At 41.6% G+C, this 18357-nt stretch overlaps 2 long non-coding RNA genes across 3 annotated transcripts; both read right to left on the minus strand.

Moving 5' to 3' along the window:
• Nucleotides 1-42: 42 nt before the first annotated feature.
• Nucleotides 43-5624, minus strand: LOC126989086 (uncharacterized). The gene is made up of 2 exons (XR_007742862.1): nucleotides 4770-5624; nucleotides 43-231 (listed from the first exon to the last, which is right to left on the minus strand). It is a non-coding gene; the product is annotated as an uncharacterized LOC126989086 (long non-coding RNA).
• A 246-nt stretch (nucleotides 5625-5870) lies between these two features.
• LOC126989087 (uncharacterized) lies at nucleotides 5871-12732 on the minus strand. Of its 2 annotated transcripts, none has more exons than XR_007742863.1 (3): nucleotides 12303-12732; nucleotides 11033-11105; nucleotides 5871-5926 (listed from the first exon to the last, which is right to left on the minus strand). It is a non-coding gene; the product is annotated as an uncharacterized LOC126989087 (long non-coding RNA). The 2 variants fall into 2 exon arrangements; XR_007742864.1 differs by lacking the exon at nucleotides 12303-12732 and adding an exon at nucleotides 11543-12137 and having other exon boundaries at nucleotides 5875-5926.
• Nucleotides 12733-18357: the final 5625 nt, after the last annotated feature.

An 18357-nucleotide genomic window follows, 5' to 3' on the forward strand; every position in this document is an offset into this window, starting at 1 on the left:
GGATATTAGCTAAATGGGTTTGGGGCAAGATAAAGTCATAGGTGTAGCTCTTAACTTTATTTATAAGACTTCATAGTACAGATACAGTTCACATCTTCTGTGACTGGCTTACAGAACAGTCCCTTGCAGAGAAAAGTACAAGTCATCAGAGTTGACTAACACGACTTCCTTCCCTCGGCAGAATTGAATGGCTGGCGTCTCGGTCTGCCTGCCTGCGGGACACCGCACACTCTGGAAGAAGAAAGAACACCAAGATGTCAAGTTCCTGCATAATCAGCCTCTTAGTGAAGGAAATGTGCTCTATTTATTTAATAAATGATTGACAAAAAAATAATTTTGTATTTATTTTAGAAAAATTATATGGCTCACTTTTTGCATATGTTGCAATACTATGCAATAAGTATATCATGCAATAAGTTAGCCATAAATATGCCCTATATATATATATATATATATATATATATATATATATATATATATATATATATATATATATATATATATATATATATATATATATATATATATATATATATATATATATATATATATATATATATATATATAATATATATATATATATATATATATATATATATATATATATATATATATATATATATATATATATATATATATATATATATATATATATATATATATATATACTATAACATATCAATATAGAAGAGGAATGGAAAATGAGATGAGTAAAAGAAGGGAGAGTAAAAGATGAGTCAAAATGAGGGAGAAAATGAGTTAAAAGTAGAATCAAAAACAAGGAAAAGTTGAGAGGAGGAGCTTGGAGAGAGAGCAGAAGAGAGGAGTGGTAATGAGAGCATAGACGTATAAACAATTACCAAAACGCCAAATGAAATTAAACAAATATGTCAGCAAGAGAAGCCTGAACCACACACAGAAAGAGAACAGAGGTGAAATCTGTGACAGCCGAAGCAAATTTTACATAAACTACAAGACGTCCAGCTAAGATAGGCAGAGAGAGAGAGAGAGGATTTATTGAGAAGGGAGAGGATTTATTGAGGAGAGAGAGAGAGAGAGAATTTATTGAGGATTTATTGAGGAGAGGGGATTTATTGAGAAGAGGATTTATTGAGGAGGGGATTTATTGAGAAGAGAGGATTTATTGAGGAGAGAGAGAGAGAGAGAATTTATTGAGGAGAGGATTTATTGAGAAGAGAGGATTTATTGAGGAGAGAGAGGAGATTTATTGAGAAAATTTATTGAGGAGAGAGAGAGAGAGAGAGAGAGAGAGAGAGAGAGAGAGAGAGAGAGAGAGAGAGAGAGAGAGAGAGGATTTATTGAGTAGAGAGAGAGGGGATTTATTGAGGAGAGAGAGAGAGGATTTATTGAGAAGGGAGAGGATTTATTGAGGAGAGAGAGAGAGAGAGAGAGAGAGAGAGAGAGAGAGAGAGAGAGAGAGAGAGAGAGAGAGAGAGAGAGAGAGAGAGAGAGAGAGAGAGAATTTATTGAGGAAAGAGGATTTATTGAGAGGGGATTTATTGAGAAGAGGATTTATTGAGGAGAGAGAGGAGATTTATTGAGAGGATTTATTGAGTAGAGAGAGAGGGGATTTATTGAGGAGAGAGAGAGAGAGAGAGAGAGAGAGAGAGAGAGAGAGAGAGAGAGAGAGAGAGAGAGAGAGATTTATTTAGAGAGGGGATTTATTGATTAGAGGAGAGTTATAGAGTAGAGAGAGAGAGAGAGAGAGAGAGAGAGAGAGAGAGAGAGAGAGAGAGAGAGAGAGAGAGAGAATTTATTGAGGAGAGAGGATTTATTGAGAGGGGATTTATTGAGAAGAGAGGATTTATTGAGGAGAGAGAGGAGATTTATTGAGAGGATTTATTGAGGAGAGAGAGAGAGAGAGAGAGAGAGAGAGAGAGAGAGAGAGAGAGAGAATTTATTGAGGAAAGAGGATTTATTGAGAGGGGATTTATTGAGGAGAGGAGATTTATTGAGAGGATTTATTGAGTAGAGAGAGAGGGGATTTATTGAGGAGAGAGGGGATTTATTGAGGAGAGAGAGAGAGAGAGAGAGAGAGAGAGAGAGAGAGAGAGAGAGAGAGAGAGAGAGAGAGAGAGAGAGAGAGAGAGAGAGAGAGAGAGAATTTATTAAGGAGAGAGGATTTATTGAGTAGAAAGAGAGGGGATTTATTGAGGAGAGAGAGAGAGAGGATTTATTGAGGAGAGAGAGAGAGGATTTATTGAGGAGAGAGAGAGAGAGAGAGAGAGAGAGAGAGAGAGAGAGAGAGAGAGAGAGAGAGAGAGAGAGAGAGAATTTATTGTGGAGAGAGGATTTATTGAGGATAGAAAGGATTTATTGAGAAGAGAGGATTTATTGAGGAGAGAGAGGAGATTTATTGAGGAGAGAGAATTTATTGAGAGGATTTATTGAGGAGGGGATTTATTGAGAAGAGAGGATTATTGAGGAGAGAGAGGAGATTTATTGAGGAGAGAGAGAGAGAGAGAGAGAGAGAGAGAGAGAGAGAGAGAGAGAGAGAGAGAGAGGATTTATTGAGGAGAGTGGATTTATTGAGAGAGAGAGAGGATTTATAGAGGAGAGAGAGAGAGAGAGAGAGAGAGAGAGAGAGAGAGAGAGAGAGAGAGAGAGAGAGAGAGAGAGAGAGAGAGAGAGAGAGAGAGAGAGAGGATTTATTGAGAGAGGAGATTTATTGAGAGAGAGGATTATTGAGAGAGAGAGGAGAGAGGAGAGAGAGAGAGAGAGAGAGAGAGAGAGAGAGAGAGAGAGAGAGAGAGAGAGAGAGAGAGAGAGAGAGAGAGAGAGAGATATGATGAGAGAGAACATTTATAATCTTAATTACCAGGCACACCATGAGGCACTCAACAGGAGAGAGGAAGTCCTCCACCTCTTCAAGCTAACCTCCACAATGGGTTGAGTAGCTCACTCCTTCAGACACTTCCCTAAGGTATAAAATCTCCTTCAACGAATGTATTTTCCTCCCTTACTGACGTACAGAATCTTCATCCTAAGAGCTGCTAAAGAAAGGTTACTAAGGTAGGTATACTTAGATGCCTCACTCCCTCACATCAGATATTTCCAAAGGCCAAAAATGAGGTCAGTTAAGTCTTATTGAATGTTTTGGCAAGTTCATGGTTCAGAAGAATGGTCACACTACCACCAGGGTCATTAAACTACCCCTGGAAATGCCCCAAACTCCTCCGAAAGCCTTTTCAAATATGTGTTTTTCAGGTTCATGGTACAGAAGAAGGGTCACACTACCACCAGGGTCATTAAACTACCCCTGGAAATGCGCAAAACTCATCCGAAAGCCTTCTCAAATGTGCATTTCTTCTGTTCATGGTACAGAAGTCACATTACCAGAAGGGTCATTAAACTACCCCTGGAAATGCCCCAGACTCCTCCGAAAGCCTTGCCATGTATGTGCTGCTGGGTGCAATACAGGCTTTGGAGGGACCCAAAACTTCTCGGGTTTAACTCATAATACTTTGCACAGTCCCAACACTTATTTTTCCCTCTCATGTATTACCTATAGATAACATAGGAGAGGGAGGGAATCCAACACCCAAACAGACTATTTGAAATGGTTATACTGAAGTCGTTTGATCCTAATTCTGTCCTTTCATGGGTTTTTTCTTTATTTCCAGGGGTAGATTTGTGACCTCGATGGTAGTTTGATCCTTCCTTTGTATCATGAACCTAAAAACACAGATTTGCCAAGGTTTTCGTAGGAGTTTTGAACATTTCCAGGAGCAGTTTTGTGGCCCTGGTGGTAGTGTGACCTTTCCTCTGTACCATGAACCTATAGAAACACACATTTGTCAAGGATTTCCTAGGAGTTGTGGGCATTTCCAGGGGTAGTTTTGTGGCCCTTGTGGTAGTGTGACCCTTCCTCTGTACCATGACCCTGAAGAAACACACATCTGGCAAGGCCTTCCTAGGAATTGTGGGCATTTCCAGGGGTAGTTTTATAACCCTGGTGCTGGCCTAACCCTTCTTCAGTTGCATGAACCCAAAAAACACTCATTGCAACCCAACTGATCCCCTCTTTGGCCCTTAGAAATAGCTGATGTAAGAAGCAAAACTGTCTTACTATACTGTCCAAAGTCATGCTCAAGTTGGTGGCAATGCAGACCCCACAAGACCGGCACAAAGTCATCATTATCCTTGACGGTGAAGGCCTCAGTCATCGTCAAATAGCACAGCCGATTAGTGTGTCCATCTCTAACGTATGAATGGGTCTGCAGACATGTGGCCACAGGCTCCACTAGTGACAGGCCTCAAAGCCTTGCAGCAGATTTTTAACAGTGTAATCACAGCATGGGTGCATTATTAAATAAATACCTATCATCGTCCTATATCGTATAGCTATGGTGCAGTATGTGCTTTACGTATTAATTTTGGCAGATATTATAATTCTGTATACTTTTACTGGCAATGAATAGGGACCATTAAGAAACATGATCCCCGCTGCTACCACTGGGTTAACCCTTCAACTAACACGCTGTATGTATCCCACCATTGCCTGAGTGTAATGGGGGAGGAATGGGTACCTTGGGGAGGGCCTGGACCCCATTAGAGTAAACCCCATTGATTCTACTGTTTGGCAAGTGCAATTTAGCTTCTCCTAAGGGTTTGGCGGCCCCAGTCAAGTGCGATATATGAGGTACAGTCAACGTTGAAATGTTTAATAATCAGCCCCTTTAACCTAACCTATCCAAGAGCCAGGAAGGAAGGAAGGAAGGAAGGAAGGAAAATTATTTAACACTCACCAATGGAATGTCTGTCTGTCAGTCTTCCTCTTCCTCTTCTTCTTCTTGTCTCTAAAGATAAGTAAAGATATTAGTACAGTTGATAATTCATTTTTTGAGGTCATTATAAATTCTTTTCAGGCTAAAATTATAGAAAGAGAGAGAGAGAGAGAGAGAGAGAGAGAGAGAGAGAGAGAGAGAGAGAGAGAGAGAGAGAGAGAGAGAGAGAGAGAGAATCAAAACAATTCACACATACAATAGCCCTACAATAATAAAAAAATTTAATCATAACTTTAGTAAAACAATCTTTGAATGCATAATATATAACCTAACCTTTGAATATAGTGCATAATAATAATAATAATAATAGTAATAATAATAATAATAATAATAATAATAATAATAATAATAATAATAATAATAGTGTTAATGAAAAATTATGCTGGGCTTATGAACATACATGTACAGGTGCAGAAAATATTAGCAGAATTCTGTACCGTCCTGAAACCCTCACTTAAGGGTAAGGTCAGGATAAGTTAAGGTAAGGTTAGGATATTAAGGTAAGGTCAGGATAGGTCAGATTCAGGTTACCTTGGAGTGAATTACGTTTAGGGGATTATTTTAAGGCAAGTTTAGGGTAATTCAACTGTAGTTTTAGGTAAGATGAGAGTGAATTACATTAGTTTAGGGTCATTCAAGACAGAGTAAGGTTACTTTAGGGTGAATTAGTAAATTCAGGCTGCTTATGACAGACTTTCGGCACTTAGGGATCCTTTGTTTTGATCGTTACCAATGGCGCCGATCGATGCTATAGTTTTCCATGTGAAACTGGCCTATGGGGTGGTGGCGGCTGCAGAGGAAGCGAGAGGGGTTGAGAGTGTGGCTAATATATTGCTCACATAATTAATGGAAGCTGAGATTCCGGTGATGTGGACTCCAGCAGCCATTATACCTCCATGGGAGGAACCAACAGACGGAGAGAAGAAACAACTGTGGAAAGGAGAGGAGGAAGAGGAAGGGGATCAGAGAATGAAGGGAGGATTAGGCAGAGAACAGATGTAATTAAGAGGAGGTAGTATAACGATAAAGGGAGGAGGAGAAACAGGAAAGAATTATTGACACTCACCAACTGATTCCTCTGTATCCTCTTCCTCCTCCTCTTCTTCTTCTGGCAGTATCTGCAGATCAAGTGAGGGATTAATAGGCTGTATAAACATTAACATGCTTTTGGAAATAATAAATTCTCTTCACTGTCTAAATTCAACACAACAATAGTTCGCATGCATAAAGTTCATACACAATTGTTTGTAAGCAAATGTTTGTAAGGGATAAAGTTCGTCTGAAAAAAGTACGTACGCTGAGGTTCGTATGGTATAAAGTATGTATGTAAATTATTCGTAACGACAAAAGTTCGTATGGAAAAGTTTTGTATGAAATTGTTCGTAAGCAAAAAGTTTGTACGCAAATTTGCATCAGGGATTAAGTTCATCTGACAAAAATACTTAAGTAAAAGTTCGTTCGCTAAAGTTCGTATGCAGATATTCGTATGGTATAAAGTACGTATGTAAAATATTCGTAACGACAAAAGTTAGCATAGAAAAAAAAATCATGTGCAATTATCCGTGCAAATGTTCGTCAGGGATAAAATTCTTGTGTGTAAAGTAGTACGGACGGAAAAAGTTTGTGAGCATGTTTGTATGGCAATAAGGGCCGCTTTCAGTCGTTTTGTTTGTTTTGATCGTTACCTACGGCGCCGATCGACGCTATAGTTTTCCATGTGAAACTGGCCTATGGGGTAGTGGCGGCTGCAGAGGAAGCAAGGTGTTGAGAGTGTGTGGTAGGGTGCGGGGCTGGGCTAACCCCGCAGCCGCCACTTCCCCATCGGCCAGTTTTGAGTGGAAATTCTAAAGCGGCGATCATTGGTAACGATCAAAACAAACAAAACGACTGTGAAAGCGGCCCTGAGTTGCTATGGATACTTGCGACACGAAGCTTTTCTATACGAATTTTTGTCCGAAACCCATGAAAAATGGGGGTGTCGCTAAGAGCCGACCCTGCTGACAACCACCATCACCTCCGCTACCAACAACCAACATCATAACCTTGCACTCTGCCGCCACCGCCCTCATTAACGCAAAATAATACACACTGACAAGATGAGCCACTGCCTCCAGGAATTATTTCAAGACTAAAGATCTTGTCGCCCAGTACCTTAAAAAGTTTCTTACTGGACCAGTTTTTCACCACGGGGAGACCTTTTGGTCCCCCAGTTATGTTAAAAAAATGCACACACACACACACACATTTCTCTCTCTCTCTCTCTCTCTCTGTACAAACTATTTCCATGCGTACTTTGGTCCTAGAATCAAACGAACTTTACCATACGAATTATTGCCATACAAAGTTTTTTTCTATTCCATACGAACTTTATCTCTGACGGATATTTGCGTACGAACAGTTGCGTACGAACATTTGCATACGAACGTTTTCCATACAAACTTTTACGTGTACGAACGTCTTTCTACCGAACATTTGCACGACGAACATTTAAGCTTACGATTTTTTTCCTTTACGATTTTTTCCCATTACAAACTTTTGACATGACGAACTTTATACTCTACGTACTTATGGCAAACGAACTTTATCCTTCGAATTATTGCCAGATGAAGTTTTTCTATACGAACTTTTGTCCGGAACCCGTGTCAGACACAGGAGTAATGCTTCCCTTTTTTGGGGAGGCATAACAGCTCAAGTATTAATGGTGACAGCTACTGAAGGGAAGATAGATAGATAGATAAAGGATGACAGATAAATATAAATAGATGGCTTTTTTGGGTGTTTGCAGGGGTCACTGTCCCTTTGTGGAACAGAGGAAGGGTCATACCACCACCAGGCTCATAAGACTACCCCTGGAAATGGCCTAAATTCCTACAAAAAATGTGTCACGTGTGTTTTTAGCTTCACGGCACGGAGGAAGGGTCACACTACCACCTGGGTCATAAAACTACCCCTGAAAATGCCCTAAACTCAAAGGAACACAAAGGAACACAAAGGAAGAACAAACAACAGCAGACCTGCTGGTCCTTACGAGGCTGTTTGTGACAAGCTACACTAACTATCTAATCAAAGGTGGAAGATGAAGGACAGCAAAGGCGAAGGCTCCTCCCCACCCCCCATCCCTCCAGCCAAAGCTGGCAGGAAAGGAAAGAGAACCATGCAGCATGGAAAAACTGCATGGAAATTATGTAGGAAAGAGGAAAGAACTACCATTACTGCTACCACAAACCGGGCGATAAAAGCGGACAAAGACACCAGTATTTGAAAGAACTTAACGTTATTACGACAATGAGTAATATCTTAGTTGCTGGTTGGATTCAAAATACTTGTCTAATCTATTCTTGAAGGCCGTAACTGTTGTACTATCAACGGCATCACAGGGAAGAGAGTTCCAAACATTAACAACTCGATTGAAGAAGAAGTGTTTAGCTTCATGCGTCGAGAATCTTTTACCACTTATCTTCAAATTGTGATTTCTTCTTGTTCTATTTGATCGATCAATTGTGAAGTAATCTTCCGCATTAATATCACTGAATCCTTTAAACATTTTAAACACTTCTATTAGATCGCCTCGCATTCTTCGTTTTGATAGGCTGAATAAATTTACTTCTTTAAGCCTTTGTTCATATGACAAATTTCTCAACCTAGGAATCATCTTTGTTACTCTTCGTTGGACCCGTTCCAGCTTTACTATGTCTTTTCTGTAGTAGGGAGACCAAAACTGTACACAGTACTCTAGACGGGGTCAAACCAACGAATTATATAGTTTTAATATTACTTTTTCCGATTTATTATTAAAGACTCGTCCGATGAAGCCAACCAATTTGTTTGCAGTTTTAGCTACCTCTGAACAATGCTGACCGGGCTTTAAATCGCTTGATATAGTGATTCCAAGATCCTTTTCTTTACTTACTGCAGAAAGTTGTTGGCCATTCATTACGTACCGAACGCGATTGTTATTTTTTCCGATGTGCAACACTTTACATTTGTCAACGTTAAATTTCATTTGCCATTGACTGGCCCAACGTGCAAGTCGATCTCAATCTGATTGTTATGCTTCTTCGTCGAGTGTCGCAGTTACTTTACTAGCAATTTTTGTGTCATCAGCAAATTTTGATACTTTGCAAGTGAGCCCATCATCGATATCATTAACATAAATTAAGCAGAGCATGGGGCCAAGCACTGATCCTTGAGGTATGCCGCTTCTGACGTCGAGCCAGTTAGATGTAACACCATTTAGAACTACTCTCTGTTTCCGCTCAGAGAGCCAGTCCACAAGCCAATTGTGAATGTTACCCGAGATACCATGCGCCAATAGTTTGCTGAGCAATCGTTGGTGGGGGACCTTATCAAATGCCTTTTGAAAATCCAGATATATGATATCAACTGATCTGCTTTCATCGAACACCTCAAAATATAATGAAAAAAATCAAGTAAGTTAGTTAAACACGAACGTTTAGTACGGAAGCAATGTTGCGAATTATTTATCATATTATTTTCTTCGAAAAATTTCACCATATTGTCGCGAATGATAGTCTCCATTAACTTACAAATAATCGATGTCAGGCTAATTGGTCGATAGTTTCCTGGATGAGACTTGTCCCCCTTTTTGAAAATTGGTGTGACATTTGCAAGTTTCCAATCTGACGGAACTTTTCCAGCTGTTAAAGATTTATTGAATATGATGGAATAGATGGGAATGGAATGGAATGGAAGGGAAGAGAAGGGACAGGAAGGGATGGGAATGGAAGGGAAGGGAAGGGATGGGAATGGAAGGGATGAGAAGGAAAGGATTGGATGGGATGGGATGAGAAGGTAAGGGATGGGAAGGAAGGAAGGGATGGGAAGGTAAGAGAAGGATGGGAAGGGAAGAGAAGGGATGGGACGGGAAGCGAAGGGAGGGGAAGGGACGGGTAGGGAAGGAATGGGAAGGAAAAGGAAGGGATGGAAAGGGAAGGGTTGGGAAAGGAAGGGAAAGGAAGGGAAAGGATTGGATGGGATGGGATGAGAAGGTAAGGGATGGGAAGGGAAGGGAAGGGATGGGAAGGGATGAGAAGGATGGGAAGGGAAGAGAAGGGATGGGAAGGGAAGAGAAGGGATGGGACGGGAAGAGAGGGGTAGGGAAGGGGAGGGAGGGAAGGGAAGGAAGGAAGGAAGGAAGTTAAGGAAGAAAGGTTAGGAAGGGAAGGGATGGAAGGGAAGAGAAGGGATAGGACGGGAAGGGATGGAAAGGAAGGCATGGGAAGGGATGGGATGGGAAGAAATGGAGTATGATATTCCCAAACACACACACACACACACACACATATACACTCACTCACCCACCCAGATACATACATATTCAAAGTGTGTGTGTGTGTGTGTGTGTGTGTGTGTGTTATGCTCCTGAGACTTCCATATAGTTGTGTGTCACTTTCATGAGGTGCTTTTCCTACTAGTGTTTTTAGGGCGAGTCCATTCAAGGCACCTGTGTACCACCCCATACAAGCTCGAAGTCTTGACAAATGTGTGTTTCTTTAGCTTCATGGTACAGAGGAAGGGTCACACTACCACCAGGGTCATAAACTACCCAAGGAGATGCCCCAAACTCCTATGAAAGTCTTGACAAATGTGTGTTTCTTTAGGTTCATGGTACAGAGGAAGGGTCACACTACCTCCAGGGTCATAAAACTACCCAAGGAGATGCCCCAAACTCCTATGAAAGTCTTGACAAATGTGTGTTTCTTTAGCTTCATGGTACAGAGGAAGGGTCACACTACCACCAGGGTCATAAAACTACCCCAGGAAATGCCCACAACTCCTACGAAAGCCTTGTCAAATATGTGTTCTTGGGCGGCGAAATGTCTCATAATACGACCCTAAGAGCCACCTTGCCACCAGGGTCTGACCACCAACTGACTCCAAACCAACCTCCTCTCTTTGAACCCAGTCATGATTAGGACCACCCTATATATGGCAGGGACTTCACTATTCTGTACAACCGCTCCCACAACATGTCACGCTTGATGGCAGAGTCCCTTTTCATATGACAACTCTGCCCCGCACTGTGACCTGACATTGTACCGAGGGCAGCTGTGTGGCAGGAACTAACAGGAAGGAGAGAAGACTGAGAGCTGGAAATGGAAATAAAAAAGACCGAGAATTTTGCACAAATGGAACAATTGCAGGAAGAAAATTGGTGCAAGAAGATGAACAAGGAAAATAGTTATAAAGTTAACAACACTCACCATTTGATTCCTGTGTGTCCCCTTCATCCTCCTCCTCCTCCTCCTCTTGTTCTTCCTCCTCTTCTTCTTATGTCTGCAAATTAAGTTAGGAATGAGAACTGTATAAACACTGAGTCAGGCAGAAGTATGGGGCCATCCAGTCCCCATTAAAGCTAATGATACATATATGGAAAAAATTAACATCTATATATAGTGAGAGTTATCACCTTCATATCACAGGTAAAACTCCAGAAATACACCCACCAACTACCAGTGACAATGGAGCTGTGCAAAGCCTGCCCCATTTTTACCAAGGCAACCTGACCAAATCTAACCTAACCATTGAGTAAATAGAACGTTAAATGGTAAAAAGCGCTCAAAATAACGGAAAAGATGAGTAAAAAGATGAATTAATCTAACCTAACCACATCTGATTTCTGGAATAACACCCAAATAGTTAGGGATAAATGTCAAAATAATTAGGCTACCCTTTCTTCAATAATCCCTTAATGATAACAGAAATACTCTAACCTATCACTGCCGCTGCCGATGTCAATGGAGGTGGAATTGGTGGAGTGGACATGGCGGCTGACCCCAATCACTGCTGAGGGTCTAACACCATCATCACCACCACCACCATCAACACTGCCATCACCACCACCACCACCATCACTGCCATCACCACCATCAACTCACCACCACCACCATCACCACCACCATCATCACCACCACCACCATCAACACTGCCATCACCATCACCACCACCACCATCACTGCCATCACCACCATCAACTCACCACCACCACCGTCATCACCACCAACACCTGTCACCACCGCTGTCATCACCACCATCAACTCACCACCACCACCGTCATCACCACCAACACCTGTCACCACCGCCTTCATCACCACAAACACCTGTCACCACTGCCGTCATCACCACCGCCGTCATCACCACCACCACCATCACCACCGCCGTCATCACCACCGCCGTCACCACCACCGCCGTCACCACCACCACCACCATCACCACCGCCGTCATCACCACCACCACCATCACCGCCGCCATCACCACCACCACCATCACCACCGCCGTCATCACCACCACCACCATCACCACCGCCGTCATCACCACCACCACCATCACCGCCGTCATCACCACCGCCGTCACCACCACCATCACCGCCGCCATCACCACCACCACATGAAACAGATTTTCCAATTTTCCCCTCTTTCCACGCCCTGATTTCCTGTCCCTCCACACCAAAATAAGGGCAAAGGATCCACCTACCTTCCCACAGCATGGCGCTTCCTGGCACTTTATAATAACCTGAAAAACAATGAAAATATATCCCTGTCTCGGCAGCCTTCCCAGACGACAGGGAAGATGGAGGCCGTGACGTCATCATAGTGTTGGAACTTTAACACACGACTACCTTAGAACTTGACGACGGATAAATAGAGCAAGTTCACTGGTAAAAACACGCTCAAAATAACAGATAAGGGGAGACAAATAAGATCAGGGTATGCTATTAAGTATTAACGAAAGAACAAAACGATACACGAAGGGAAGGTTTGCATCAGTTAAGTCTTCAGAACACTTGAACTCGGGGCATAATAACGTGTTTAAGTGTGCAAGGTGACGTGGATAAGTGTGGAAAAGTGTACAAAAGTGTGCAGAAGGATATGAGAAGCGAGACAGAGCGGGGAAGGTCAAAATATTAATAATTTTCTCCTCTCTCTCTCTCTCTCTCTCTCTCTCTCTCTCTCTCTCTCTCTCTCTCTTGTCTATTTCTTTCTCGTAGTAGTAGTAGTAGTAGTAGACTGGACCAATTTTTTCTTCATCAACGTTGTAGTGCGAGGATGGACTAAGCTTAATTAAGGTGACCTTTCTGAGACAAAATCCGGGGACATTTTCGGTGGATCCGAGGCTTAAAAACTTCCAAATGTAGCGTTTTTGTCACTGAAAAACCAAAACGGGGACACTGCCGGGCTTAGTACCATTCATGGAGCAGCATTCAAAAGTCTCTCACCCTATTTGGTTGATTGATTGATAGTTTATTGTTGCAAGTAAAAAAATAAAGGAGAAGGGAGTTCCTTAGCTATATACACTGCGCCGAGGTCCACAACTATATATACGTAGAGTTTGCTCAACATTTTCGTGTTCTTTTTTTATCTTTGAGTCACAGTGAAAACCGGGGACAGGTCACTGAAAACGGGAACGTCTGGTCACCCTAAATAAGCTTCCTGCCTTCCTTCAGTGGTCCAGTGTTACACGACTGACTCCTTGAAAAACAAGCTCGGCCGTGTATTTCCCTCAACTCAATATTAACTATATAGAAATGCAACGTTCTGGAGCCATCGGATTAACGTAGAATCACTTAGGTTTAAGGACAGACCACCTATGTCTGGACCATGGGGTCTGTGTGGTCTGATTTTCTATGTAAATCTATGTAAATTTAAATCCACACAGCTCCGGTAGCTATGACGTAATGTTTAAATCTCCGCTTACCCAATCAGCTGATCGGTCACCTCAGCGCGTACACTACTGATATATCGTTTCCGGAGTCATCACACTCGTACAGAACATGTTTATTGCATGACTTGACCTGACCTAGCATACCGAGACACAGGGATGGATGAAATTCTCTAATATATAAACTTACGAGAAAATAACAAGTTTTTTTCTCTCAGAATGGCAACACCCCCGCCAATAGACTCGATCGCTCGCCATATATAATTCTTCCGCCTCGTCATTTTTTTTCTTTTTTCAGCTTTCTCGTCCCCTGCATGCATAATATTTAATGCTATACTTAACGGCAACATCAATTAAGGGCTGATATCGAATTAAGCCGTGCTGGGAAGAGAGAGAGAGAGAGAGAGAGAGAGAGAGAGAGAGAGAGAGAGAGAGAGAGAGAGAGAGAGAGAGAGAGAGAGAGAGAGAGAGAGATGCTGACTTTAAATGCTGACTTCAAATATCACTTCTTCATCGAGTCCGAGCCATGCTGAATGCTGAGAGCCGAGATGCTGACCTTAAATGCTGACTTGAGGATATGTTAGCTGACTTCAGATATCACTTTTCTTCATCGAGTGAGCCATGCTGAATACCGAGAGCCGAGATGCTGACTTTAAATGCTGACTTGAGGATATGCTGATCGACTTCAGAGATCACATGCTAAACTCAAAGCAAAGTCAGCATATTATATTTATAGCATATAATTGGTATAGAAAAATCAGTCATGCTGAGTACAGACTGACACATCATTGAATGTTTAATGCTGTCATGCTGATAACTTGACCATCCTGAGTTCAAAATAGTCAGCATTGATACACAGACTATGCTGAGTGGGAATTAACAATAATGACTTAATAAACCCCTATATGCTGAGCTCAGATGCATGGAAACTAACACATGCTGACTTAAATGCTGACTGATTCTGAGCCATGAGTTTATTGACCTTATAACACAAATGCATGCTGACTTGAGGTACGTGTTGGCCGATCGATCGACATCAAGGATACTCAGCACTCAGCATAAAACTGATTTTCACTGCTGAACTAATTAACTATAAGAGATGAAGAACCCTTAGAATATATATCATTCTAGATCTCTTCCTTTCCTCTATGAAACACATAGGAATGTATAACTATCTCCTATAAGTCACCCTAAGGCCCTTGCTCATGGTACAAGATACAGTAATGTCTTTGATAAACTAACTCAAAAGATGGACAATTGTAACCTATATGAGTGATAATATATACTGAACAAGCCCTCTTTCCATTATTTTTGCAGTATTAAGGAATATATATCAAGCTGCTAACTCATCCCTTGCTCATGGTAGAAGATTGTGATATGTCTTTGATAAACTAACTCAAAAGATGGACAATTGTGCCTGATATATATATACTGAACAAGACCTCGATCCATTGTCTATGTAGTATTAAGGAATATAATTTATGTCAAGCTGCTAACTCATCCCTTGCTCATGGTAGAAGATTGTGATGTCTTTGATAAACTAACTCAAAAGATGGACAATTGTGCCTGATATATATACTGAACAAGACCTCGATCCATTGTTTATGCAGTATTGAGGGATAGGTATATCAGTTTCCTAACTCACCCCTTGCTCATGGTATCTTCCTAAGGCATTGCTAGACTTGTTTTTATATGCCAAAGATTGAGTACATTAAGACCTTCTCAAAGTCTTACCCAAGAGTTAGTGCTTGATATAAAACTATGCTCATGATAATTAAGGCTTCACAGATGTCGACACTGACCACACCCCATGGTAAGACACTTAATGTTAGGTAATTATCAAAACTAACACATAATTAATGGTTTTGATCCCCCAGAAAATAAGGTAGCTACTGGGGGGGGGTCTGGAAGAGGCTGATCGAGGGTCTGAGGGCTTGAGCTAGGGGGCTTCAGGTAAGAGAAAATACATATAATTAATAGCTTGGACATCAATAATCTAGACCAACCCTTGCTTATGGTAGCTTTCCAAGGCATCGCTTATAGACTTTTTATAATATAGCAAAAATAGAGTACCATCAAGGCTTTCTCAGTCCAATTACTCAAGAATTAGTTCAGTGCTTGTTATAATATTGTTTTCTCGGCCAACCCTTGACAAGGCTATTAAAACTGTTCTTGACAATGCTAGTAATTATCTAACATATACTGGAACCCTTACTAATGTTACATAACAAAGTGGAGACTTAATTGCTGGGGATATTTGATTCAGTTCCATATTAATTCTTTTTGCTCATTGGAAAGGTTAATTAAAATGTTACCACCAGTATTATGCTAACACACTTGCTAGGTTAGGTTAGGTGACCAATTACTGGGGGCCTGAGGGTCTTAGGGCTGACATGGGAAGGGAAAACACTTATATTTAATGTCTTTGACCCCCAGAATAAAGGTCATTGGGAGCTGAGACTGGGGGTGGGACTGCACAGGGGACTTGAGGGGGCTGGGTACATACTGTTTGGCCAGGTAAATCATTCTTCTACATCAATCCTCTGTTATTTTTAAGCTTAAGAACTTTGACTAAAAGCAGCTATGGACCTTCAACTGTAAGGACGTGGCAAATTCTATGAGTCTGAGGCCTCTTCAAGCACTCAAAATCTCTCTTTAAATAGTTTGGGGGAGATAATTCATTCCTTTACATCAAGCGTGTTATTTTTTAAGCTTGAGAACTTTGACTAAAAGCGGTGCTGGACCTTCAACTGTAGTGACATGGCAAATTCTGTGTTTGAGGCCTTTTTAAATAGTCAAATCCCTTCTTATATGTTGTTTGAGGAGATAATTAATTCTCCTATGAACTTACATGGCAAATTCTGAGTGTACGAAGCCTTTCCAAATAGTCAGTCTCTTTAAATACTGTATGGGGAAATAATTGATTCTCCTACATCAACCCTTGCTCAATGTGATGCTTTAAAGCTTGATATCTAGCCAGAACTAAGCTTTCAAGGGTTAAACATGGCAAATTCTGAGTGTACGAAGCCTTTCCAAATAGTCAGTCTCTTTAAATACTGTATGGGGAAATAATTGATTCTCCTACATCAACCCTTGCTCAATGAAGATCTCACTCACTTTAAAATATTCCGCCCCCCAAAATATACATACTGGGATCAGAAATCTATGTGGTTGCAGCTATCCACTGGCTATGAAGGGTAAATTTCACTCACCAAAGGCCGCCGAGTGGCTTAACCCGGTAGCAGGGACGGGCCAAATTTGTGGCTTTACCGTGTAGCAGCGATGGGCCAAATTTGTGCCATGATTTGAACCCCCCAAAATAGATGATACATAAACTTGTCACAAATGCTGATATATATTATTATGAAATGGTTTGCGTGAGTGATGATTTTTTCCCATTTTTCCCGCTTAGAGGGACCATTAAGAAACATGATCCCCGCTGCTACCGGGTTAAAACTACCCACATGCTGTCCAGAAGACCACCTACCAACCCGGACTCTAGATTCTAGGATTAAAGATGAGCTCCGGGAGGGCAGCATGAGCCAATGCAAGATGGCACCACTATAAACACTTGCCTGCACCAGAACGGGCTGGGCCGACCATCAGGCCCCACCGGGAAGAAGCCTTGGGCCGACCATCAGGATCCACTGGGAAGAAGCTTACCGGAGCAATAGGCCATGACGTAGAAAAACAAACAAACAAACAAACAAACATATTTGACAAGGCTTTCAGGGGAGTTACAGACAAGGGTGCTTTTATGACCCTTCCTCTGTACCATCAACCTAAAAAAACATCATTGAGAACCCAATTACTGACCTTTTTGGCCTTGGAAATATACAACAGAAAATACAAGACCCAAACAGTCCCCTCAATAAACAGACATACAACTGAAATTTGTGCCATGATATAACCCCCCAAAATAGATGATGCATAATGTGATCACAAATGCTTTGATATATAGTATGAAATGGTTTGTGTGAGGGTGATTTTTTCTCATTTTTCTCGCTTAGAGGGACCGTTAAGAAACATGATCCCTACCACCACCACCACTGGGTGAAATATGTTAGGTTGCAAATATTTCCACGAGTCACTACATCACTTGAAGGCTTTCCATATACGCTGTGTTGCTAGTATTTCCAAGGGTGGTTTTACGAGCCTTGACACCGTGAGAAGGCTAACGTAACAGCCACCCATGACAGCCTGACCCATACCCTTAACCCCTTCAACACGAGAACGCGTATACTGCGTCCTTGCGTGCCCCGTACCATATCCGAGGACGCGCAACCTGCATTCTGGCGCACTTGACCCAATATACAAGTTATTTTATCTCTTTATTTATACTTACATCTCAACATTATCAATTAATTTATGCTTCTCTATGTGCACCATTTAATTCTGCATGTTTTCATATATTATACATGATGATTGTGTTGAGTTTATGGCTGAAAACTTGTTATATTCAATAGCGACATTTGAAATTTGGCGTGCAAGGCGAACTCGGATATGGCGCGGGGAGCTGGTTTGGCCCAGCCGTAGTGAAGGGGTTAACAGCCGTGGGAAATTGCCGTCTTGAGATCTCAAAACAGTGCCCGCCAGACTCAACGTCATATGGTGGTGAAGATTTTAACGCAGGTACACAAAGACGCAGAGACGGACACTCAACCCTAAGGTGGAGACGTCAGCCGAAGATGTTGACGTAGCGATCCCAGACGCAGGGACGAACGGTCAACCGTGGGGTCAAACATCAGATATCAACCCGTTTTTTCAACCTGTACATATCTGCTGCCGAATATGGATGAGGGAAATATATTTTAAACCAATTTATTTTTTTCCTGTTACGTATATTTATTTCATAGAGGTCAGAGTTCAC

This window comes from Eriocheir sinensis, unplaced genomic scaffold (assembly GCF_024679095.1).
Source record: "Eriocheir sinensis breed Jianghai 21 unplaced genomic scaffold, ASM2467909v1 Scaffold1047, whole genome shotgun sequence".
Lineage (NCBI taxonomy): Eukaryota > Metazoa > Arthropoda > Malacostraca > Decapoda > Varunidae > Eriocheir > Eriocheir sinensis.